General features: G+C 41.5%; 1 protein-coding gene across 1 annotated transcript in view; it reads right to left on the bottom strand.

Annotated features, from left to right (window-relative positions):
* The window catches only part of ZHX3 (zinc fingers and homeoboxes 3), a 117,565-nt gene that overhangs the window by 70,331 nt on the left and 19,524 nt on the right, over positions 1–27,710 (bottom strand). The window contains exon 2 of the mRNA XM_040248604.1: positions 1,030–1,136. The gene's annotated coding sequence lies outside the window, so the exon portion shown is untranslated. The remainder of the gene's footprint in view (positions 1–1,029; positions 1,137–27,710) is intronic.

Genomic DNA, 27,710 nt, shown 5'->3' with positions numbered 1-27,710 from the left:
CACTTTCAGCTTAGAGGACTGATATACAAAGGCCACTGAACAGTTTTTACTCCACCTTGCAACTCAAAGCTAAAAAATGAGAAAACAAGACTATATCTTCTAGCCAACAGCAGCCTGGCCACAATCCACCATGAGGCAGGAAGTTCCACAAGTAACAACTGTGGGGAAATTCCCATGGGCTGGGTGGCCCAGGCTGGTGGAGACGCAGCGATGCTCTCATGGGTTGTCCAAGCCCGGCTCCTGTGCACAGAGCCTCCATTACATACCAGCAATAACTCTGACTCCATTTCTTTTGCTTTCTTTCCAAAACACTCTAATCAGCAAACTGAAGAAAGGTTCTTTATAATCATAAATAATGTAATAAATTTGCTTTACTTAAAAAAACTTCAACAACAAAACCCCTCAATATCTAAGCTTGTGAGAGGCATGGTAACAATAAAATGAGTTCCCAACTCTCTCTCTCTCTCACACACACACACACATATAACTTTACTAGGGCACATCTATTTCATCAAGAGAAAGCTATGGCTATTTACATTAATTATTTGCCAGTCTGCTTTGTCTTTAGTATTAAGATTCCTATTGTAGAGGGCACTGCCAAGAACATAGCTTGGATAACTTGGTATCCAAACCAGAGTTTTTCAAATCAGTCACTTAATAAAGCAGAAGTATAAGTTTTGCACTCAGACCAAAAAGTTGACCTTGAACTAAACCTGTATGTTACAAGAGACACAGCACACAACTCTACTTTTATAATACCCAGTGGTCAACCTAAGATAGAATAGAACAGGCTCCTATCAAGTGACCTATGAAGTCACTTCAACTATATATTCAATATACATTTTTTAGATTAATCAATAAAAGAATCATTTGATCAAAGAGCACAGCAATAAAAGTCAAGGAAGGAGAAAAAATGTTTAGCAGCAATAAATATTGGCTATAAAGACTTAGGCATGACAAATTGATGGTAACTGATATATGGCAAGAAACTTAACATTCAGAATTATACTATTTACCCAGGAAACATACTTTTTCCTCACTTCATTGGTCTCTCCAGTTTCTCTCTTCTCTTTGTGCAGCCCCGTATGCATCCTTAAAGGTTCAGTTGTTGTTGCCTCTGCAGTTGCAATCCAGTCCTGCAAAAGAAGTGGCACAGCTTCACTTCACGTGAAAAGAGAGAAAGTGGATTCTGGGAAACTGAGTGGCCCAATCCCATCAGTCTCCAGACTGTACACAAACAGAAACACCATGGGGTGGGGAGAGTAAAAGGGGTCATTAAAGTGCAAACCAGCAATTTAAAATGATCTCAAATGCTAGTAGTGACTGAAAAATACTAATGGAAAAAAGGCAAACTTGTGTCTGATAATAGATCAGAACAAGATGATTCATTAAAATCTCTTTCCACCAATGAGTTTCCAGCTCTCTCTCCTAGCTAAGTATGAGATGGCTCAGCAGAAATGATAAAATTAACTGAGGTGTAGCCTTACAGCTTCAAAGATGCATACCATTAAGGATGTGCTATTTTCTGATGCTCTTTCAGTCAAAGCCTGGGTTTTTCTAACATGGATTCTAGAGGCACAAAAATGGTCTAGATTGTGAGTTCCAGGCTAAGGAGCTCTGTGACCTTCCTCTTTGTCTCTGATCCTTGTCCCTAGGTCAACCCATTCTACCCAGTGGCAATGATGTGCACACAGTAATTCCTGGCGAATGAATGAGACAGTAACTATGTTTTCAACAAATGACCAGAAAAGCTTCACATGATCTTAAGATTATTTGGGAAATAGCTGAAAAACCGCTGCTTTTGAGTTCTTTATTTCCATCCCAAAGTGTTCTCTTTGGGTGAGACGCCCAGTAAGACGGTTCTAAAGTGAGTATACCAGAGGGTCTCAGAACTTTGGACGGTGCCTGGGTACACAAGAGAGGGTTGGGACCATGGCTATCTGAATGGAAACAAGTTTACGCCCTCAGGAAAGCTCCCCCAGCCAGAGCAGCTCCAGTGATGGTTCCTGTCAAGCGTTTACTCTGTCAGGCACTGTTCTAAGAGCTTTAACTACATTAACTCATTCGATCTTTTATAATGACCCAATGAGGTGGATTCTATTATTCTAACTGCCCAGATGAGAAGACTAAGGCACAGAAAGGTTAAGAAAACTGTGCAAGGAAATGTACTCTTTACTGCCCTTCACAGGCAGTGGCTCCTGGACACACGTGATCCTGCAGGAAGCTGTCGCCTCCTCCACCCATCTCTCTTTCTTTCATTGCTCTTATGGTATCGTAGTAGCTCAATGGCTAAACTAGCTCTTGCTGGAAAACTGTCCTAAAAAATAATTTATTAAAAACTTTAAAGTTCCCACAAATGAAAAAACCTGACCTTCTCTTAATTTAAAAAATTATCCAGTGAACATCATCCAAAGGAGCTCTCCCTAGTTTTGTGGAAAACAGAAGAAATCAGGATTTTCAGTTGAATACTTAACGTTCAGCCATGACTTCAGCTTGTTACACTTATTTCAGATATTCTGCCCTGCTTACCAGATCCCTTCTAACTTTAAAATTTCAAATCCCTCACTCAAACAAGGCATTTATTCTTCTGCTATCTGGTTGAATTGATTGGGACCTGAAGGTAATGATACCAAAAGCTGTGGGTTCAATTCATGACAAACCACTTTGCTTTCTTTGCCTCACTAAGAGTCTGCAAACCCTTAGCCTGGATGGCATATTTTGGGTAAGAGGAACTAGGTGGGAGCATGCAAGACCACTAGAATAAATAACATCTGCTAGAGAAACAAGCCCACGTCCAATTCAGGGGCAGCAGCAGGACTCTGGGGCAGAACCATCAACTTGATTCACAAAGGAAAACATCATGATCATGGCAGAGCACCTCTACCTTTCTAGGTCAGATGCTCTTCTCAAGCTCAGATCTTTTGCCAGAATCTAACCTAAAGTCCCTCCTTCCAAAAACAAAACAGGTATAAGAATTAAATAAGAAACTAAGGTTTTTAATTTTTTCACAACATCTGCTCCATTTGAAAACAGAAATTTCTTATTCCTGACACCAATTCCATGATCAAAAAAAGCACTTGTGAAGCTTTTCGAAAGTGCCACAAAAATCTCTAGCAGTGCAACACAGCAAACCATCAGAAAAATCTTACTGCTCTCCCATAGGTTTATCTTACTTTCTTTAAAAATCACTCCTAATTTTCTTAAAACCAAAATCTGCTTCATCTCCAAATAGTATGAAGTTACCTTAAACATGCTCTTTCAAATTAATAAATGACTAAACCAATTCTGATCAGTCCAGATCACACTTTAAAACAACCAAGGGTCCTCTCAAGGTAGAAGTTTTACCAGCGTCCACAAGTTAGAGAAAAAAAAACACAACTCTATTCCTTAATTGGTATTCTAGGAGGACACCCACTTGGGATCATCTGTCTTCCAGTTTTCTTGCCCACGCCTGGAAAGAACCTTCCCGACATCCCAACGCCACGAAGCACATGGATTCCAACAGTCACGAGGTAACTATGACAGCAAAGCCACAGTTACTTATGAGATCACAAAAACTAGATGATGTAATTTTTTAAATTAGAGGCAAAACCCACATAACATAAAATTAACCACGTTGAGGTGTACAGTTTAACGGCATCTAGTACATTCAACTATGTTGTACACCCATCACCTTTATCTAGCTCCAAAAGATTTTAGTTATCTATCCCCAAATGAAATCTGTATTCATTAAGTAGTTGCTACCATTATCCCTGTTCAGCCTGGCAACCATTAATATCCTTTCTGCCTTGATGAATGTATCTGTTATGGATATTTTATATAAATGCAATCATACAACATGTGACCTTTTGCAACTGCCTTCTTTCACCTGACATCCTGTTCTGAGGTGCTTCCACACTGCAGCATGCATCAGTACTCTCTTTTTATGGCTGAAAAATATTCCACTGTATGGATATATCACATTTCACTCATCCATTCATCCACTGATGGACATCTGGGTTGTTTCTGTCTTTTGGCTACTGTGATTGGTGCCGCTGTGCACATCTGGGTAAAAGTGCTTGTCTGAACACCTGTCTTCAATCATTTAGGGTATATACTTAGAACTGCTGGGTCATATGTTAAGTCTATATTTAACTTTTTGAGGAACTGCCAAACTGTTTTCCATGGTGGCTACACCATTTTACATTCTCACCAGAAAAGCATGAGGGTTACAACATCCTCACCAACACTTTCCTGTTCAGTGTGTTTTTAAATTATAGCCACCCTTATGGATGTGAAGTAGTTATCTCATGGTGGTTTTGATTTGCATTTCCCTAATGACCAGTGATGTTGAACATCGTTTCACATGATTGCTGGCCATTTGTATACCATCTTTGGATAAATGTTCAACCAAGTCTGTTTTCCATATTTTAATCGGGTTGTTTATCTTTTTGTTGCTGAGCTGTTACGAGTTTCTTATTTAAAAACATATTATGGCTACTAGGCCCTTCTCAGATTTGCGTATTTTCTCCCATTCTGTAGACTCTTTCCACTTTCTTAATAATGTCCTTTGATGCACAAAAGCTGTAAATTTTGGTGAAGTCCAACATATCCATTTTTCCTTCTTTTGTTGCTCACACCATTAAGAGTCATTTCTAAGAATCCATTACCAAATTCAAGGTCATGAAGATTCACCCTTATGGTTTTTCTAAGTGTTTTGGCTCTTCCAATTAGGTCTCTGACTCATTTTGAGTGAATTGTAGTATACGGCATGAGGTTGGAATCTAACTGCATTCTTTTGCACGTGGATAACCAGTTGTCCCAGCACCATTTGTTGAAGAGAATGTCCTTCCCCTCACCGAATGGACTTGGTACCTTGGTCGAAAAACAACTGACTATAGATACATGGGTTTATCTCTGGACTTTTAAATTCCATTCCATTGATCTATTTTGTCCATCTTTGTGCCAGTACCACATTGTTTTAGTGACTGTAGCTTTTTTAAAAAAATTAAGAAGTGGATTTAGAGAGATATACATTCCACAGACAGAATGTAGTCCATCTCGAAAGGTAAGAATAGCCCTGGGACTAACACACTCCACAGAGTGTGGGCCATCTCAGAAAGCAAGAGGCCAATTGTAGTAGTTGTTGTGTTTTTTTATTGGGAAGCATGAGTCCATCCTTCTCTTTCAAGATTGTTTTGACTATTTGGAGTCTCTGGCAATTTCATATGAATTTTAGCATCAACGTCTCCATTTCTGTAAAAGAGGCTGCCTGGATTTTGGTACAGATTTCACTGAATCTATAAAGCACATTGGGTAGCACTGCCACCTTTATATCAAGGCTTCCAACCCATGGAAGTGGAATATCTTTCCATTCTATAACATATTAATAATTTTAAGTTACCTTAAAATATCCTTGATAAGGTAATGTCATAAAGTAAATTCCTTTAGTTGTCTGTATCTCTAGGTAATCTACTAAGCATGTCCTGAAGGTAGTCACAAATATGAAGTTTATTTACCATGGGGAGCTCAGTATTCATATTCCAGAGAAGGAAGGCCAGTTATTCAGGGTCTGGCTATTTGCTTTTGTTTATGGGGAAGGTTAGAACTCAAGGATTTTCATTCCCTTGATTTAGTTTTAATTTTCATCTTCAGCTCCCAGTAGAGGAATTGATAGAATCTTACATGTTCCCTGATAAGAGTAAGTTGTTTAACAGGCTTCACAGAATGGAATCATGAACTCTCTTTCCATATAGTTCAAATTTTAAAAAAACTGATGATGAAACATCATCATCAATTAGCTACTTTGCCAAAGACTGTGTGCAAACATGTGCTCAGACACCCTTGGTTGGGCTTCCCTGGTGGCTTAGTGGTAAAGCATCCACCTGCCACTGCAAGGGACACGGGTTCAATCCCTGATCTGGCAAGATCCCACATGCTGCAGAGCACTAAGCCCGTGCGCCACAACTACTGAGCCCAGATGCTCTACTGCCCATGCTCTGCAACGAGAAGCCAGCACAGTGAGACACCTGCGTGCCACAACTAGAGAACAGCCCCCACCACTCGCGGCAACTGGAGAAAAGCCCGCACAGCAATGAAGACCCAGTACAGCCAAAAAATTTTTAAAATTACCTTTTTAAAAAAAGAATTAAATCTTATTTTGAAAAAAAAAAACACCCTTGGTTAGTTACAGCTTAGAGTATCAACTATAATCAGAAGGGAGAGGAGGAAGCCTTTAAAAGTCTTTTCTCTAAAAACGTTTTGGTAAAGATTCAGTTCAGTTCAGTTCAGTCACTCAGTCGTGTCCAACTCTTTGCGACTCCGTGAATCGCAGCACGCCAGGCCTCCCTGTCCATCACCATCTCCCGGAGTTCACTCAGACTCACGTCCATCGAGTCGGTGATGCCATCCAGCCATCTCATCCTCTGTCGTCCCCTTCTCCTCCTGCCCCCTATCCCTCCCAGCATCAGAGTCTTTTCCAATAAGTCAACTCTTCGCATGAGGTGGCCAAAGTACTGGAGTTTCACTTTTAGCATCATTCCTTCCAAAGAAATCCTAGGGTTGATCTCCTTGCAGTCCAAGGGACTCTCAAGAGTCTTCTCCAACACCACAGTTCAAAAGCATCAATTCTTCAGCACTCAGCTTTCTTCACAGTCCAACTCTCACATCCATACATGACCACAGGAAAAACCACAGCCTTGACTAGACGGACCTTAGTCGGCAAAGTAATGTCTCTGCTTTTGAATATGCTATCTAGGTTGGCCATAACTTTTCTTCCAAGGAGTAAGCGTCTTTTAATTTCATGGCTGCAGTCACCATCTGCAGTGATTTTGGAGCCCAAGAAAATAAAGTCTGACACTGTTTCCACTGCTTCCCCATCTATTTGCCATGAAGTGATGGGACTGGATGCTATGACCTTCGTTTTCTAAATGTCGAGCTTTAAGCCAACTTTTTCACTCTCCTCTTTCACTTTCAGAGGCTTTTTAGTTCCTCTTCACTTTCTGCCATAAGGGTGGTGTCATCCGCATATCTGAGGTTATTGATATTTCTCCCGGCAATCTTGATTCCAGCTATGAGGGGACAACTGTTTGAAGTTATAAACATAACTTGGGCTGGACACAATTTGTTCTTTGCACTCATGTCAAAATTAGAACTGAAGACGATATAGTAATCCAGAAAAAATAACTATGGCTTTTTCTGAGAGTAGTGATTTCAAGGAATTTATAGGTTCCCCAAAAGAAAAGTCATCTTTAAACCAGTAGATTATTAGTCGGAGGGGCAGTGATTGCTTCAGTTCCCACGTTCAGTGTCAACTTTTCAAAGCTTTGGTGTATCTCAATATATGGGTCACCCGGGACTCATGGTCCAAGGTGGTCCAGTAATATCAAAAAAGGCTTTACCACTATGGAGAACATATAGATTCCTTCAAAAACTAGGAATAAAACTACCATATGACCTAGCAATCCCACTACTGGGCATATACCCTGGGGAAACCAAAACTGAAAAAGACACGTGTACCCTAATGTCCACTGCAGCACTATTCACAATAGCTAGAACAGGGAAGCAACCTCGTTGTTCATCAAAAGACGAATGGATAAAGAAGTTGTGCTACATACACATGATGGAATATTACTCAGCCATAAAAAGGAATCTATTTGAGTCAGTTTTAATGAGGTGGGTGAACCTAGAGCCTATTACACAGAATGAAATAAGTCAGAACGATAAATATCATATGAAGACACTGACTCCTTGGAAGGAAAGTGATGACCAACCTAGACAGCACATTGAAAAGCAGAGACATTACTTTGCCGACTAAGTCCATCTAGTCAAGGCTATGGTTTTTCCAGTGGTCATGTATGGATGTGAGAGTTGGACTGTGAAGAAGGCTGAATGCCGAAGAATTGATGCTTTTGAACTGTGGTGTTGGAGAAGACTCTTGAGAGTCCCTTGGACTGCAAGGAGATCCAACCAGTCCATTCTGAAGGAGATCAACCCCGGGATTTCTTTGGAAGGAATGATGCTAAAGGTGAAACTCCAGTACTTTGGCCACCTCATGCGAAGAGTTGACTCATTGGAGAAGACTCTGATGCTGGGAAGGACTGGGGGCAGGAGAAGGGGACGACAGAGGATGAGATGGCTGGATGGCATCACGGACTCAATGGACACAAGTCTGAGTGAACTCCGGGAGTTGGTGATGGACAGGGAGGCCTGGTGTGCTGTGATTCATGGGGTCGCAAAGAGTCGGACACAACTGAGCGACTGAACTGAACTGAACTGAATGCATATATATGGGACCTAGAAAGATGGTACTGGTATTTGCAAGGCAACAATGGAGAAACAGACAGAAAACAGAATTATGGACACAGGGAGAGGGGTGAAGATGAGATGTATGGAGAGAGTAACACAGAGACTTACATTACCAGATGTAAAATAGATAGCCAATGGGAATTTGTTGTATGTCTCAGGGAACTCAAACAGGGTTCTGAATCAACCTAGAGGGGTACGATGGGAGGGAGATGGGAGGGAGATTCAAGAGGGAGGGGCATATCTACACCCACGGCTGATTCATGTTGATGTTTGACAGAAATAACAAAATCCTGTAAAGCAATTATCCTTAACTTAAAAAATAAAATAAATTTTAAAAAATACAATGTGGTAGTTAAAAAAAAAGAAGAATGGACAAAGAAGTTGGGGTACATGTACAAGGTGGAATATTCAGTTCAGCTATAAAAAGGAATGCAACTGAATCAGTTCTCATGAGGAAGATGAACCTAGAGCCTATTATACAGAGTGAAGCAAGTCAGAAAAACAAAGACAAACATTGTATACTAATGCATATGTATGGAATCTAGAAAGATGGTACTGATGATCCTATTTGCAGGTCAGCACAGGAGACACAGATATATAGGACAGATTTTTGGATACAGTGGAAAAAGGAGGGGGTGAGATGATTTGAGAGAGTGGCACTGAAACATATACAGTATCATATGTAAAACAGTTAATGAGAATTTGCTGTATGAGGCAGGAAGCCCAAAGATGGTGTTCCGTGACAACCTAGAGCGGTTCGACGGGATGGGGGTGGGAGGGAGGTGCAAGAGGGAGGAGACCTATGCACACCTCAGGCTGATTCATGCTGATGAGCAGGAGAAACCAACACGACACTGTAAAGCAATTACCGTCCAACTAAAAATAAAATAAAAATGTTTAAAGGCTTTAAGAATCAAACTGCTTATAAATAACTTCAATCAGAAAATACCATCTGGTCTTCAGATAAACAACTAGCAACCAAATCCTGGGAAAAAGAAATCCAATTCCACGTATTTTGTCATCTATAATGAAACCAAAGGCAATAAAAATATCTTCTGGCAGGTGCTCAGGGTCAGTGCCTTGGCAGGGAATGTTAGCTAAGGCAAAGTTAGAAGGTCTGATGTTTGTTTGGTTTATTTTCGTTTTTGACCAGAAAGTTTAAGTTGAAAAGGGCAAAAATAAGGAGACAAGGGGGAAAAAAGCAGACTTGGGCAAGAAATGGGAATCAGATAAGCAGATAGTACCTGAGGCAGTACAGACAGGGAGGGGACAGCTGGCCGAGGGGGTACACGGAGTGGACAGCTTGCTGGCTGCACGTACTGCCGAGATCAGAGGATCCTTTCAGCACAGTGGCAGCAAAGCTGGTCAATGTAACACCCACGGCAGGCTCACACTCAGCCGATTCTTCAGGAACTAGAAAGCCCTTATCACAGGGCGGGAGGAGAGGGCACCTTCTGCTTTGGTCCTGCCAGTGCCTCGCAGGGTCCCGTCTTTAGAGCCCACACACACCATCTCCCACCCTCTAAGAGCAGGTTCCACACTCTGACTAACAACTGCACTGCTCTCTCCACACTTCCTCAGCTCTGTCTGCACGCCGTTCATCTGACTCTGGGTCAAGAAGCAGGGGAAAGGCGGGAGAAAGTGGCAGGGCCCCATGAAATGGGATAAAGGCCGTGTTCTCCTTGATGGGAGGTAGAGCAGATGGAAATGAACTCTACAAGGAGTGCAATGGGGGAAAGGGGTGCTGGGCCCTTTTCCATCCCAGAGACAGACATCCTGGGCCTCTCAAACCTAGGCTCATAACTGCTGCTCTTGGATAATAAAGCCGAATGCGTGACAGCCACTTGGGCCTGGGGGGAGTTTTTTCTCAATTATCAAATCATGTGCCCCAGAGGCTGTGGGATTTCTTTTCCTGTAGCTCTCTTGGCAGAGCAGTCAGGGGCCACACACCAAGTGCTTTCGTGCTCCCCTCACCCTAGAAACCCCGGCAGAATGAAGCCCAGATGGGCACTCGGGCAACACCTGCTGTGGGGCCGGCTAGGGTGAGGAAGCCCCCACCCCACACTCGTGTAGTTAACACTCAGCGTCCTATGTCGCCTCAAACAAGGGCTGTGATTTGGATCTAATGTAGTAATGGCTCTCGTGGTCCCCAATCGGGTGCCCTGGGCTCTTTCACTGCTTGGCTCTTTCTCTTTTTTCTTTCTATAAAAGGAGCTTTCAGTTAATTGCAGGCCTGCCATTCTGTGCCCAGGAGCTAAACCCCAGAGGCATCTGCCCTGGCTTTAGCGGGCCCACTTCACTTTCGTTCTCTGATCTCTTTGTGGTGGTCTTAGTTACAAGCTCCTGGAAACCAGCCCTGACTTGCGAGCACTACTAGTCAGGAAAAAAAAAGCAGGAGAGGGGTGGGGGGTGGAAGTGTGGTAAGGACACAGCTACAAACTCAGCATCCCTGGTTTAAAATGGCCCAAAGCGGGACACGTCCTACACATCGGTCAACATGAGGATGGACAGACAAATGGCAGGATCGGTACAACGGAATACTACTCGGTGATTAAAAAGAAAAGGGCTTCTCTGGCCATCCAATGGCTAAGACTCCATGACTCCACCGCAGGGAGCACAGGTTCTATCCCTGGTCAGGGAATTAAGATCTTACATGCTGCATGGTCTAGCCAAAAAAGTTTCCAATACAGAAGACTCTCAAAATCACATTGAGCAAAAGAGGCTGCACGTGAAAGAAATATACTGCATGATTCTATTTATGTGGAGTCCTAGAAGAAACATGATTAATGTACGGTGGTAAAAATCAGAGTAGAGTTTATGTTCGCATGTGAAGCCTAACAAGAAGGGGCATGACGGGACTTCTCTATGGCAACAAAAGTGTTCTGTAGATTGTTGAGGAGGTATTTATCTGGGTGAAAACATTTGCCAAAACTTATTAAACTATACAGTTAAAGTCTGCATATTTTTGCTGTATATAGATTATATCTCAATATTCAGAACAAAAAAACTCCACAGTCTTTATTAAAAATGGCAAAAGACAATTTTCTGTCATGTTGCACCTATGTGGCTACCATTCTGAGGAAGAGGCAGGATGTTCAAAGTATTCAGATATACTCCTAAAGACAAAGCAAAGATAAGCCTCTTCAAAGCAGGGTGAAATTTATGCCAGAGCATTTAAGTCTTAAGACTAAATTAGATAAAGAATTCCCTCAAATTTCTCTCACTCAAAATCCAAGTTAAATATTTTAAGAATGTTTTCAGGGCACAAAGTCTAGTGTAAAGGATGGAAAGACTAATTCGATATTACACACATTAAAAATGTGTGAAAAAAACTTCCCCTGATTATAAGAGCAATACACATTCAGTATAGGAAAACTGGAAAATACAGACGACTATAGGGGAAGAAAACTCACATACTCCAAGATCATAAGCATAAAGAGGAAAATTAAAAGTCATCTGAAAAATATTCCCTATCCAAAAATAAGCACTTGTCAACATTTTCATACACACACACTATTTTAACCAAATTGAGATCGTAATGTGCATACTGTTACTATTTTTTTTCACTTAAATTTATGTAACAAACATTTTCCATGTCATTGAGCATTCTTTGCATTTTTTGTTACTACTGAAATGAAATAGTTTCGTGTGATTATTGACCATTCTTATTTCTCTGTGAGACAGCTTGGCAATTTAAAAAATAATATTGATTCTTTTTCCTGATTATAATATAGTTACTGCTGAAATGTGGAAAATACAGAAAAGTATAAGACTATAGGGGAAAACTCACATAATTCAAACAAAAAAACAATCACTATTGTTAATTTTACTTTTCTTTGCATGTATGTTTTTCTTATAGAGTTGATATTCTAGATAAGTCCATTTCAGAGTATGTCTTTTTTCACTTAGCATCACTAAAACCTACATAAGCATTTTCCCTATCTCATTAAAGTCTATCTCAACTTTTATTTTGTTAGTTTCATTTTGCCTGTAGAATTTTGTTAGCTGCAGAGATGTAACAAAATTTAACAACTGCTCAGTGTCAGAAACTTGAATATGTACATTTGAGCTTTTTTTACTTTATAAAGTGGAGCTAAACATTTCTGTACATAAATTATTGCCTTAACCTATGATTATTTCCTTGGGATAAACTGTCAGTATTTCAATCCCTGAGTCAAAGAGTATGAACTTTTTTAAAGACTCATACTGCCAAAGTGCTTTAAATTCTCTCCAGATAATTTAATGCACCTCTGACCTGGATCCTTATTTAGAAATATGAACAGAAAACCAACTAAGAATAAAACTGTAAGAAAAACAATAGATGCCTGAAAACAGGCACCAAACTGAATAGAGGAACCAAGCCCAGAGGAAACAGGGTTATTAACAAAGGAAACAAAATCAGTTATGCATTCTCTGAAAGATCTGTGAAGATACCATTTCAAAGATCTGTAAGGATACTAAGGGGGAGAAAAGCAATACTAAAAGTTACTACTGGAGAATGAAGAAATGGCACTAACAAACAATTACGTTTTAAAGCCCTCCGCAGCAAATCTCTGCGTAGCAAAAGGGCTTGTGCGCCTGATGCTCAGTCGTGTCTCACTCTCTGCGGCCCCACGGACTATAGCCCGTCAGGCTCCTCCGTCCATGGGATTTTCCACAAAAGAATACTGGAGTGAGTCACCATTTCCTCCGATCTTCCCTAACCAGGGATCAAACCATCTCCTGCATTTCCTGCACCGCAGGTAGAGTATCACTGAACCATCAGGGAAGCCTGCCTAGCAAAAGGAGCATGATTGAAGACAGAAGTAGTGATCTGGGTGACTGAACAGATAAATTCTCCCAAATCAAGCAATAGGAAACATGGGGTGGCGGGATAAATCTAGATGATCCAATGTATGTCTAATACACATTTTTTTTTTTTTAAGGTGAAGGGATGGAGAGGGGGAAATTGTCAAAGAAAACAACCAAATTTCTCTGAAGTTCTGAAGAGGGAATTGAGTGCTAGGTTGAAAGGGTCTGCCAATGGTTGATATCAACACTGAAAAAAGAAACACTTAAATATGACTTGGTGAAGAGTTTTTAATTTCAAGAAAGAGACCCTGGCAATCTAAGGTGGGGGAGGATGGCAGGGTGTAACCGTAACAAAAGGAAAAGTGGGTTTGCACCAGACTTCACATCTGTACCACCACAGGCTAAAACACAAATGAAACATTTTCTACCAAGTTTTGCAGGAAAAAAAAATCATTTTAAACTCAGAATCCTATAGCCCCCTAAAATCATCATTTAAGTAGGAAGGCACAATGAAGATATTTGGGGGGTTTCTCCCAGGTTTCTAACTTTACCAACCACATCCACGAGGGTACTATTTCACCAAAACGGGAAAGATCAGAGATCAGCAAGTTGCCAAAAAAATACTCAGCACCCTTTCAGTGGTTTTGCTCTGGACTAATTTTTCATTTAAATATTAGATCCTGTGATAATGCTGCAAACACTAAGGGCAAGCACAGAATTTCTCTTCTCGTCCTCTCTACCAAGTAACAGTCTTCCTCAAGCACCTATTTTTATGCATGTGTAACGCTGTGGAGATAATGCTGTACAGGTCCATTAGAGACACTTAGGCTCTTAACTGCCTCTAACAAGTCACCTCTAATGACAGTCAAACACCAACTCTAGAAACCTAGGTCCATTACATGCAGAGAAACTGGGCAAATAAGGAACCTAATCAAATGTACAGTGTCTCGTGACTACTTCTCACTAACATTTCCTAAAGATGATTATTTTGATCAGCTAGAGACTGGTACAAGTAATAACACCTACGATTCAGTCTATCACCAAAGATAAGTCACAGCTCTTCAAGTATTCCATCTGGGTACGTACATGTGTGTATATGAGTGTGTGCACTTGTGCATATATGCATGTGTTCACACACCAAGAATGTTCTATACCTTGGAAATGAGATTTTCTCCCTAACCTGCATCTGTCTAGCTGTAGCAGAGCTTCTAAAAGTCTACAGTATGGAGCTCCAGGTATCTACTAACCATGCAGTTGATGAGGTCACCCACCACTAAGGGCAAAGGCAAGTACATCTTCTGGGGAGGTAGCAAATGAACGTTAATATAACTCATCTACAGTCCCTGTGGGGCTTCCCTAGTGGCTCAGATGGTAAAGAATCTGCCTGTAATGCGGGAGACCCAGGTTCGACCCCTGAGTTGGGAGGGTCCCCTGGAGAAGGGAACAGCTACCTACTCCAGTATTCTTGCCTAGAGAATCCCATGGACAGAGGAGCCTGGCAGGCTTTCATGGGGTCACAAAGAGTCAGACACAACTGAGCAACTAAAACACACACACAGAGTCACCGTGAGTCAAAGACACACACAAGGAATTGTGTCTTCCAATCTCCAACCTAGACACTGTTCAGAACACAACCTCTCTCAGGAACACAACATGGAAAGTCTCTGAAAAGTCTTGGATGGGAAGAAGGGAGGAGAGAGATAAAAGGGACAAACATTATTCTCTATACTTGTGTAATTTTTGGCTGCTGAAAGTTTGTGAATTATTTGCACAAATCTAAAAAGAAAAAAGAAAGAAAGGTTATTACACAAAAACCTCCATTTCTCCAACCTCTGTAATAGAAGAGTTTCCCCAAAGTAAGAAGAAAATTGTAAATGCTTCACAATGTGACAGTTACCAAAAAATGAATGCTTATTACATTGTTACTTCAAAAGGACCACAACTGTTGACCAAATAAATGAGTTCATAAACATCTACTTTGTACCAATACTTTGCAAGGCCCCAACCAGCCTGCCATCCCAGACTCTCTTCTCTCAGACCACTCACTTTCCCTGCTGATCTTCTCTCCTCTGACTGCTTCAAATCCCATCTTCTGTGCCAACAATCCCCAAGGCCAGCTTTCTCTCAACTACAGAGCTAGCTGCTACCAGATACCTGCTATCAGATGGTCCACTGCCTGCCATGCTCACTGTGTCCCAAGCCAGAATCATCATCTCTCTCAGAACTGATCCATCTCCTTTATTTAACATTCCATGGCAACTTTGGGGCTACTCATTCAGGAACTCTCCGTCTCCATGGAGGCAGCTGCTTTTGGCTTGGTGCCATCATATCTTTTGCCTAGAATCGTGATGGATGCACAATAGTCATGGAAAATATTAGCTAATTGAATACATGGTTAAAACCATATACTACCATCAGTTCAGTTCAGTCATTCAGTCGTGTCCGTCTCTTTGAGACCCCGTGGACTGTAGCACGCCAGGCATCCCTGTCTATCACCAGCTCCCAGAGTTTACTCAAACTCATGTCCACTGAGTCGGTGATGCCATCCAACCATCTCATCCTCTGTTGTCCCTTTCTTCTCCTGCCTCCAATCTTTCAAAGCATCAGGGTCTTTTCCAATGAGTCAGTTCTTTGCATCAGGTGGCCAAAGTATTGGAGTTTCAGCTTCAGCATCAGTCCTTCCAATGAATATTCAGGACTGATTTCCTTTAGGATGTACTACCATGGTAGTTACAAATTAAGAAAACTAAAAAGAGCCTGGGATGTTTCTCAAGCCCAGTGTCAGAGTTTAGTAGAAGGGCTACAAACTGGAAGTCCACAGGCAGAACTGGGCTGTGGGAGAGAAGTCTTAAGTGGCCAGAATATTACTTGGGAAAACTAACATTAAAAATAACTGTACTTACAGATAGGGCCTAAAAGTTTCCCACAGATAACTACCATTTCTGTCTTTTAACAAATTTTGACCTTTCTGTTATATGCCCATAGCCCCTACTCTATAGTTAAACATTCTCTGTCACCAGAGGTGCTGGGCATAGGCTGAATGTATTTTTGCACTATAAGGGTGACAATCCTAAATTATTTTTAAAGCTCTTTTGAATCTCAGGGCTCTATAATTATGTTTATCTATATACGTTATTTAAAGCAAAGAGGAACTAAAGAGCCTCTTGATGAAGGTGAAAGAGGAGAGTGAAAAAGCTGGCTTAAAACTCAACATTCAGAAAAACTAAGATCATGGCATCTGGACCCATCACTTCATGGCAAATAGGTGGGGGGAAAATGGAAACAGTGACAGATTTTATTTTCTTGGGCTCCAAAATTACTGCGGATGGTGACTGCAGCCATGAAATTAAAAGACGCTTGCTCCTTGGAAGAAAAGCTATGACAAACTTAGCGTATGAAAAACCAGAGACATTACTTAGCTGACAAAGGTCCATCTAGTCAAAGCTATGGTTTTTCCAAGAGTCATATACAGATGTGAGAGTTGGACCACAAAGAAGGCTGAACACCAAATAATTGATGCTTTTGATCTGTGGTGCTGGAGAAGACTTTTGAGAGTCCCTGGACAGCAAGGAGATCAAGCCAGTCAATCCTAAAGGAAATCAACCCTAAATGTTCATTGGAAAGACTGATGCTGAAGCTCCAATACTTTGGTCACCTGATGCAAAGAGCCAACTCATTGGAAGAGACCCTGATGCTGGGAAAGATTGAGGGCAGGAGGGGAACAGGGCGACAGAGGATGAGATGGTTGGATAGTATCATCAACTCAATGAACATGAGTTTGAGCAAACTCTCAAAGATAGTGAAAGACAGGGAAGCCTGGCAGGCTGCAACCCATGAGGTTGCAAAGAATTGGACATGATTTAGCAACTGAACAACAACAAAATGTATTTATTTGCAGTTATTTAACATTAAGATGTTAAAACTGAATAAACACAAATATTTGGAAAGTTTTAAGATATCAACACACTTTTTAGACATGCTAATTAATGGAACCTAACAGATGCTCTGTTTTGTTTTTTTTTGGGGGGGGGAGGGCAAAGGACCCAGGAACAACTGTAACACTAAACATATACTGAAACCACTGCAGGTATCTAAATCCAAAAAATCCATCAGTCACGTGTGTCACCACAATAAGCTTGGCTGGTTCTTTTTTTAAAAAATATAATTTAATTAATTTATTTATTTTTGACTGTACTGGGTCTTCATTGCTATGCACAAACTCTCTAGCTGCAGCAAGCAGGCGCTACTCTCTAGTTGCAGTACGCGTGCTTCTCATTGCAGTAGCTTCTCTTGTTGCAGGGTACAGGCTCTAGGGCATCCAGCTCACTGGCTCTAAAGTGCGGGCCCAATAGCTGTGGTGCACAGGCTTAGTTGCTCCACAGCATGTGGGATCTTCCTGGACCGGGGATCGAACCTGTGTCTCCTACACTGGTAGGCAGATTCTTGACTACTGAGCCATCAGGGAAGCCTTTCTTGGCAGGTTCTTTATAAACTTACATACCATTCTTTAGAGATTAGGCTCCTTCTCCATTAACCTGAATCAGTCTCAACCCTGGAAATCAATCTGCCCATTCAAAGAGTTGTGTCTCATTTCAGGAGGCAGTAGAGTAAATGCCCCCTTGTTAGGTTTCTATGTGAGGTGAGTAATGGAGCAGTTAATAAGAGGCACTTTCAGTCCACCGGCCTGGTCTCGAAGTTGTTCAAGTGATGGTATCATGGAGCATTCTTGCTTGTAGCTGGTTGTGAACACTTTCAGGGAAGAAGGAGGGGTAAAACGCAACTGTCCTCCTCTCCTGACCAAGCACTATAGACAGAGATCTGGGAGAGCTGACTTTAGCAGGAATTCTCATTTTTCACTGACTTTTGTCAGTTTTCACAAGACCCCCTCTGTAGCTTCTGGAGCTATTGAGTGTCCCAGCCATCCCCTCACGGTCACCAGAAACTGAAGAGGAGGAAAAAGCATCTTTTCCTCCACTCTTCTGCATTCTTAGCTGGTCTCCTTTCTCCCTGTTCTTAGGGTGGTGAGGCCAAGAGGTACCCTCTGAGGAGACAAGGTCCTGGGACTCTCCAGGTCCCATCCAGACCAGAGCTGGGCCAATACTCAAGTGCATAACCAAGAGTTATTTTCAATCATTACCAGGCCACTGCTGAATGATAATTTAGCTTCAATTGTGTTGTTTAACGAAACTGTGCTTCCGATTTCAAGTTCATGAACGAGTGACTCCAATGTCACAAACGGAGAAGAAATAAAGGAGCTCCTTGTTTTACTTCAAATCTGAATTTAAAGGGCTGGTTACATCATTGCATGGATACAGATCAGCATTTTCCTCAGTACATCTCATTTTATTCATAAAAAAGGCATCTGTCATCCTTTGGGTAACATGTCATAGATGTGACCTTGTACCAAAAAGTATTGGACTATCTATAAAATATTCCAAAACTTGCATTTTTCCTTTCAGTGGTTTTAACAATGTCATTTAGTGCTGTCTTTTTTTTTTTTAACCAAAATCCAAGGTGGTGAAAGCTTTTTGCCCCTTAGATGACAAATGCCATAGGGAAACGATCCTGTCTTACTTGTTCACTGCTATTATCCTAGGGTCTAGCAGTAGGTGACACATAGTAGCTGGTCAATAAAAGTTTGTTGAATAGATTTAATTATGTAAGAATTCACTTTGATCTTAGTTGCAGTTTTAGCAAAAAGACACCTATACACTAAAAATTATTAATAAGAAGTCCAAATACATTTTGAGGCACAGTCAACACTGGAGTAAGAGGGTTTCAAGATGACAAGTTTGAAAGGAAAGTACTTATACGAAAGGAAAGTACTTGACAAAGTTACGTTGTGATTGCTGAAAAATGCTAAATCTGTGGTCACAATTTTAAAATCATTAAGCCATTAAAAAACTCCACAGCCTTCCTTTAAAAAGAGAGTTAAATCTAAAAAGAAGTAAAGGATAAATAGCACTTTGCGTTGTTGAACGCTGATTACATACAGGGACTGTGCTTGGCACACTACACACCAATTTCATCTAACCCTCACCAACACCCTATGAAACAGATGCTCATTACCTCCCTGTTATTGACAAGGAATCAGACACAGAGAGGCCCAGGGACCTCCCTTAGGTCACAGAGGGGCACGGCAAGAATTTCAACCCAGACTATTGCTTTTAACCACTTGGCTACCTTGGCAGACACAGTGTTACACTGGTCATAAAATCACCAGGGCAGTCATGAGGTCCAAGTGAGCACATGGAAAAGCAATTATAGGCACTCAGTAAATACTGCTCACCATCTCCCTTCCTGGTTCTCCTCTCCCAACTTCGCATCTGGGGGCCTCCCACCCTGGCTCCCTGAGTTGTAATTTGGGAAGACAAGCAGTGACCCAATAATTTCCTTCCTCCCTGCTTTCAAATTTGGAGAACTTTTGGATATTTTAAACAATTTGCGGTATTGTTTGATACAGGCCACTGAAAAGGAATTTAACATGTTATAAATAATCGGGGAGGTTAAACACACAGCCTTGGGTCACACAGTATATGGGAGAACTGAGATTTCAACCCAGACATTTTTCTCCCTACCATGCAGGGCTCCTTTCAGTAGTGGAAGGAGAATCACATAACCTCAAGGTAAGCTGTCTCCATGATAACGGGAAGAAAGGAGAGTAGAATTCACATAAAACTTGAGAATGTATGGAAGTAAGATGAGATATGCTGCCAGGGAAGAGGCAAATTCAGAATAATACAAAAGACTTTGCAGAAGGAGGGCTACAGCAGTGTCTGTAAGTTGGTTGTTGCACTAAACCAAGGGAGTATAGGTTTGGAAAAGTTGGCTGGATTGATTTTTAAAATATCTTCTCCTCTAATCAAAGATTCAATAATTATAACAGAAATGACATGTGGCTTTGTAATCAACTTAGCAAGCACAGAGCATAAGCACTCTATGAGCAGTGGTTATATGAAAATGATAAAAGATAGATTAAGAGATATATCTTCCAAATCTATAGTAATTTTTATATGGGCCATCAACCAAAGCATGAATCTAAAAAAAACCATTTTTGAGCATTAAGGAAAATTTTAATATACTAAAAATGATATTAAAGAACTTACTACTAATTTTAGGTACGTTAATGGCACTCTAGTCATAGGTTTTTTACAGTACTATTTTTCAATCATTGTTTTAAAACATTCAAGTCACTACTTTTCAGCTTGGACTGAATATGGGCATTACTGCTTATTTTTCACTGAAAATAAAGCAGTCTGATCGTTTTCAATGTCGAAGCCTTATTTTTTGTTACTGTCGTCTTTCTCCTGTGATTAGGATTTCCTAATTTAACATCTACTTAAAGGATTTAACTCTTAGGATATGTTTGGAAGACACTGTTTTTAGTATTTAGGAGTCAAAATTATCTAAACACATTCATCAAGAGTGGTGAAGTAATCAATTCATTGAGACTAATAATACTGTTTTTCTTTAAGCCAGAATTAGTCTAATTGTATTTTATGTATTGGAAAGAAAATTTACATTTACTTAAATTGTAGACATACCATAAAAGCTTCAATTATGCACTAAAATAGTTTCTGAATATTTAGTGAAGGACAAGTTGGATATTAACACTGAATTTATCCAGAAAAGACCAAAGTCCACAGCTCCGTAATGGTAATGTTCTGCTGCTTGACCTGGGTGCTCGTGACACAGGCCCATTCAGTTTATGAAAATTCACCAGCCTCTACACTTATGTTCATTTTTCTTTATGTATATTAGACTTGAATTTAAAAGTTTTCTCTGTCGTGTTCCGTACTTGAAGTGTTACGGATGAAACGACAGGGCATCTGGAATTTGCTTTCAAAGACCAGAAGACAGGGGGGCCCGGGGAAAGACTATGTATGGTTGTGGGTAAAGAAGAGGATGAATAAGGGATGGGAAAGAAATGAAATAACATTAGAAAGGTGCTGACATTGTAGAGGCTGCATGTGGGTTAGTGGAGGCTTGTAATACATATTAGAAAATTACTGTAATTAAAAAAAAAAAGTGTTAAAGGGAAAGCATAGTTACTGCTGTACCTGTGCGTGCATGTGAGCTGCTGAAAGAACAGGGCAACAACTGACTCATCTCGGAAAACCAGGACGGACAAGGAGGAGATTAATGGGTGAACTACGGGAGCAACATGTTGCTCCAGGTCTGTCCCCCACTGGCTCAGTGACGAAGGCTTAGGGGCTTTCAGAACCTAGGGAGAGAGGGGTTTTGGTTTTTCAGTGGATGCACACCTTCCAGGGTGGTGGGCATACCTACTATTTTCAAAGAAAGGAAACGTGGAGGAGGGATAAATTGTGAATCTGGGATTAACAGATTCATACTACTATATATAAAATAGATAAACAACAAGGACTTACTCTAAAGCACAGGGAAATATATATATGTGTGTGTGTGTGTATATATATATATATATATTCGGATTCTCATTATAGGTTACTACTAGATCTTGAATTTAGTTCTCTGTGCTATACATATACACACACACATGCAGATACATTTATATAAGTGAATCATTTTGCTGTATACCTGAAACACTGTAAATCAACTATTTTTCAAGTAAAAAAAAAAACTCCTTCTGTTCCACTAGGGGAAAAAAAAAAGGCAATGGTGCCCACGCAGGTAACATTTAAGGGGCTGCAGGGCTCCACGTGTATGCATCCATGTGTGTGGCAGTAACTGCACCACTCAGGTTCTACACTGCCCACAACGAAGGCACTGGGTAGGCTGCATTCTGAAAGTGACTCTGATAAGCTCCCACATCAAGAGCACTGCATCCTAGAGGCCTGCTCAGCAAAGAAAAAAACTGCTGCTGCTGCTGCTGCTAAGTCGCTTCAGTCATGTCAGACTCTGTGCAACCCCACAGACAGAAGCCCATGAGGCTCCCCCATCCCTGGGATTCTCCAGGCAAGAACACTGGAGTGGGTTGCCATTTCCTTCTCCCACATCAAGAACACTGCATCCTAGAGGCCTGCTCAGAAAAGAAAAAAGCTAGTCATGTTCTAAGCACAAACTCTGAGCTAAAAGCGCCCACCCTTTTAGGGATGCAGAATGTTTCAAAGCCAAACAAGAACATTAGCCGAATCCTCTGTCTTTGAGGAAACAGTTTATCTCACAAGGAGATAGAGAATCCCTACTGCTAAGACGCAGCTTATTGATCAGGTCACAGTAAGCTCTACAAAATAAGTGTAAACAGTTTTTTTCTTTTCTCTAAATTCTGACATAATAATCATCCCCTGAAATGACCAAAAAAGTCTTGGCCACAGTGTTACCTGCTTGGAACAAAGAGTGAAAGAAATGTACCGGCTCCATGAGCTACGAGAGTAAAAGCTTGGGGAAAAGGGGGCTCAGGTGCTCATGACCTCCCCGCCCGGTGTTCTCCAGACTCACTTGCTAATCTGTTACTGAAACGCTGCCAGCTACACGAGGCTCTTCCAGCTTAGGAATGTGATTGCAACAATGCATCCATTTTCTCCAAATTCCAGTAGAGTAAAAAAAAAAAATTGAATGCTCCATAATATTTCTTATAAAAGAATTTTATCAGGAACACTTTATCTTATAACCAATGTTTTAAAAACTAAGTATCCAGTTAGTTTCTCTTTGAGTAACTTTCTGGTATATGAAGCTATACCATATTAATAAAAACTTTTTTTAAGTGCTCAGTTTCCATGAGCACTTTATTAAATGTCCTGAAGATGAGAAACTTGAAGAGACACCAAATATGTTGGATAACAAACAGCCTGTCAGGCTGGACTAAAGAGTCCAACCAGGCATACACAGAGAGGTACATACCACTGGCAAGAGGGCGAAGGAACGCCACTGTGGTTTTCTCCATTTACTTAGTGAGGTAGGAGAGGGACCTCTGAATAAGGGATCAAGAATCTGAAGCAGAGAATATCTTCCAGGGGATCTGATGGGCACAGCACAGCTATCCAAACATGGAAGGATTTTTTCTTGTCAACAACTCTTCCCCAAAACCGGGCCTCACTAGTCAAAGTATGACCTGACACAACCCGCAAGCATCAGCATCACCTGGCAACTTGTTAGGAGGATGGAATCTCAGGCTGCACTCAGAACTACTCAATCAGAACCTGCATTTTAACCCAAGCCCCAGGTCATCTGTGTGCACGCCACAGTTCAAAAAAGCCTAGGATTAGGGGATTACTGTCCATGTGGAGCGAGGTTTCCACAGAGTTCTTCGTGGGCCTCCCCTGTCTCTCACTTTTACTGATGACTCACATGAAGATACTGAAGAGCCTTCTGCAAGTCCCAAGTGACACTCATCTAGAAGGAAACACTCAATTGCACAAGCACCTCTTGGAAGAGGCCAGGCCTGAGAGCAGATCATGTGCAAAGATGTAAGCAACCAGCGATTTGCTAATGAGAGAAAAAAAAAAGTAATACACACTTGACTGTATGTCTGCACATGGGACCCCTTCTGGAGAACAGGCTGCAGACCTGGCCATGTGTTCTAGCAGAGTGACAAACTGTGGCCACAGACGATGGCGAGAACCCGGGTGGAGAGAAAGGGACCCAGAGTCTTTCCTGAGGAATGGCTGACCTGGAGGACATTAAACCCGAAGAAGAGGCGACTAAGCGGGGACATCGTGGTTGTTTTCACACATCTGAAGGGCTGTCTCAAGACATTTCATTCTGCAAATGTGTTTCTGAGCATCTGCTATGTGCCAGGCACTATGCCAGGAACTAAGGACAGAGGGAAAACCAGAATCGCTAATTGTCTCATTTTCCTGACTAGTGGAAGAAACTTGTCTGTTGTCCCAGAAAGCGGAGCTGTGGTCGATGTAAGGCTAGTGGAGGACAAGGGCCCCAGACAAGGAAGACCCTCTAGCTGAGAGGCTCCAGCTTTGTAAAGAGTGCACAGATGGAATGGCCGGCCCCCTAGGCTGAGTGGAATGGGTTAGGGAGGGGACGCATGCCTCCCAGGGAGCAGCCTAGGGGACTCCCACGCCAGCGCTATATTCCAGAGTTGCAGGATAACCAGGGCCAATATCATTAATCAAATAAAAAAATCTGTTCAGAACTACACTATATTCAATTTAGCCAAGAACAAATTTTTTAAAACTTAATCACAATTTAGGGTTTCAGCTAAATTCTGTATGTAAATGTAAATGGTGTATAATTTCTCTTTTAGCAGTAGTTTTTTAAGCCAAGGATTTAATAAAAATCCTCCACATGAACATTTTAAGCAACAGCTCTGCTTAATGACTCATTTTAATTGTATACTTGCTTCTCTCAAAGACCCTTAAAACTACTATATTTAATGTTCCATGATATACCTTCAGAGTTGCTCATCCCATTCTGAGAAATTATTCTGAAAAAAATAACAATTCCTTTCCCTCTGCCAGAAAGAACAAAAGAGGGAGAGGGTGGGGAAGCTAAATGCAGGAGTCAGATGAACAATGTTTATAAAGAAAACAGTAAGTAAACCACTTACATGCTCGACAAAACTGCCAATCTTTTTTGGCATGAAGCAGGGTAAACAATATCCAACAGGTAGGAGAATGTTTAAGGTAAATTAATAGACTATTTAAATAATCATGAAGGTCATATAGCAACCTGTAAACATATGCATAATGACAACAATATAAACGTGCACAATTTTAGCCATGTAAAATTTATGCATGCATGTAATAAAAATTAGGGGGAAAAAGTTTAAGGTTTGTTTTTTTGGCTGTTAGGATTCCTCTTTTTTTTAATTTAAAATTTCTCCTTTATTGTTGACTGTTCAATAAATAATTTTACAATGAATGTACCAGGAACCAAAATAACTTTAACTTCTAAGTGTAATAATTTGTACATTAGCAAGAAATGAAATCACACAAAGGTGACACATAGTTGAACCTTAATGTTCAATTGGTTCTTTGTCTTTTATAAACCTATTTTTCATAAATCACCAAAAGTAAAATATAATGAGATTCACGTTATGAAAAGTGCTTAACATTTGTGGAAAGTAAGAAGGACTTTGTACAGCAGCCGCCCATAAACTTCGGGTAAAAGCAAAACTAAATTTCTGGATTCTATTTTGCTTTTCACCTTATTTGATCTCAGTTAACATCGTTCATGCCAAGTAGAGTTTTTCCCCTCCTCTTTCCCCTTCTCTTCAAGTTCATAGACATGAAGGGAAAAAAACACACAGCAGCTCTTTTACAGTTTCCCCCGGTTCTCCCAATGACGCCATGAAGGGCGGCTTTCTGGAATGGGCTCAGAGAAAGTCAGGGCTTTCTGGCTACCAGAGGGCTACCTGGCTACCATCTGTCACCACAGGCATCACCAGACTGCACTGACTTAGGGCCAAGAGACCTGGGTTCAAGTTTTCCACTTCTATAACATGGAAATACTCCTACTTACCCAGCAAGGTGACTGGGTCAGGAGAAAATCCCCAGTAAATGGTGATGCTCAAGAAATGCTTACCTTATCCTTTTTTCCCACCTTCTACTAAACAAACACACACATTCTGTCTGAAGTCACATGGTCCTTCTGTCAAATATCTTCCTGTTGCTCTCCAGGTGCACTTTCTACCCATCCCTACCTTGCTCCTACCCCTACAGACTGATCTCTATGGATCCCATCCACAGGCCCCATGTGTGTCCAAGGCAGAGTCCCAGAGAGAGGTCAGGGATGGAAACAGAGCTGGGGGTGGAGGGTGGCATGAGGAAAGGGTGAGGTTAGCGATTTGAATATCCTGCTTCTGCCAGCTGTACTCCTCAACCAGAGGCCACCGCTCTTCTCAAGGTGGCCTCTTCTGAATGACAAGCCCTTCTGGCTTCCAAAGACCACTCCATCCACTTCTCCCATTGCAGCTGGGGTGGTAATTTCACCATCTGAGTTCCTGCTCTATCCCTGGAGATTTCCTCTACGTCCTATCCACAACACTTTAAGCGAACCTAGTTAGGATCCACCATGATTCTAAATTGAGAATGATCAGCTTTTCCTGTCGGGACTCTGACTGATAAAGTCCTATAGAAAGCATTTCATCTACAGCATTTATACCTTGAATCACAGGGACAGTGGGCAGTTCCAGAGTTCATCTGAGGCCAAGAGGCACACGCAGGCAGGACCTGATGATTCTACGAAACCAGACTGGCAAAGCCTAGCCTGTGCTCCCCCAACAGGCTAAAGCAGGCCTTCAACTGAGCCACTGTCCTCAGACCACAGGGGAATTAACATCAGTTCCTAAACTCTTCGGTCCTGTGAACTGGGGGGTGAGGGCCTGGGCAGACGGGTATTTTAATTCCTCAGTCCAGGCTCAGTTAAAGAGCTCTGGTTTTACTCCAAGTTTATTATAATGGTGTACAACTCACCAATTCCTTAGGGACTGGGAGAGGAGAAACAGCAGCCTCCCAAAGTCCCGGAGTTCCCACTGTGTCAGTGTTTCAAGGGAAAAGTTGGGAAACAAGGCTTAAGAACTGACGCTCCAATACCAAAAGGGCTCTTTTAGCCTCCAAAAGAGCAGGGGGAAAACATGAAGTAACCAACTCCCTACTCATACATTTCTCTCCCTCCCAATTCCTAGGAAAGGAGGACCCTGAGGCTCACAGAGGGCGAGTGTGCAAGGAAGAACCAGGACTGATCCGACATCAGATCACCGTATTCAGTCCTCGCTGCTGGTCCAACCTTAACCACGACAGCCACACTCATCCCTCTGGTCTGTGCTAGCCAACTGCCCAGAGGCACACAAAGGTTCAGTCAGGCCTCGCCCACCAGGATGGCCTGGTTCAAAATGGACTTGTGGGGACTGAAGTGGTCCCAGTCATTCCCAGACTAAAGGCCTCATAGAGTTTAGCCTCTTCTTCTTGGGCCTGGAGACACAGAACTAACCTGTCAGCACCCACCATGTACAGAGCACTCTTCAAGATGCCCTGGTGATTTGCAAAGAACCATTCAATTCTTTCTTTTAAAAATTTACCTTTTAATTAAGAAGATCAGAGAGCTAAGCACGCAGCACACGAGAAGGGCGTTGTACACAAAACCTCGCCCAGCAGAAAGGCAGCAGAGAGCAGAAGAGCTCAAGGTCTGGGTCACACTTTGGACAAGACTGAGTGACTAAACACAGTATGTAAAACATGTGGCAAGTCCCTACCCCTTCTAAAACTCCATTGCTTCATCATTAAAATAAGGCCAACAACAGTATCTGCTAGTCATGATTGCATTATTAACTAGGGTCGTTGTATTAAACCAAATGATATGGGTAACAACTCTGGCCCAGCGGCAGGCATGCTGTGAGGGCACAGTCAATGCCAGCCTTTATCACCAGACCCAACTGAACTAGCTAAAGCCTTCTCTGGCGAAAAATCAAATTCCCTGGCCTTGCTGGCATTTTACCTGCACCCTAGGACTTAAAAGCCTTTGTCTTCCTTTAAAGGAAAGTATATTACAACATTATCAAGTGTAACAAAAAGCTTTACTATTACATAACACTACTGAGATTTAAAAAAAAATATTCTGTTAAATAGACATTTTAGAACCTTTACTCAGAGGTGGGTTCCACGAGGATGGGTTTCAGCTAAGAGTCAGCTCAACAAGAGTTGGAGCCACCAGAAAAAGGTAACAAGACCTTGGGATGCCTCTATCAAGATCACAAT

This window comes from Oryx dammah, unplaced genomic scaffold, assembly GCF_014754425.2.
Source record: "Oryx dammah isolate SB20612 unplaced genomic scaffold, SCBI_Odam_1.1 HiC_scaffold_10, whole genome shotgun sequence".
Classification (NCBI taxonomy): domain Eukaryota; kingdom Metazoa; phylum Chordata; class Mammalia; order Artiodactyla; family Bovidae; genus Oryx; species Oryx dammah.
This window is presented reverse-complemented; position numbering and strand designations above follow the sequence as displayed.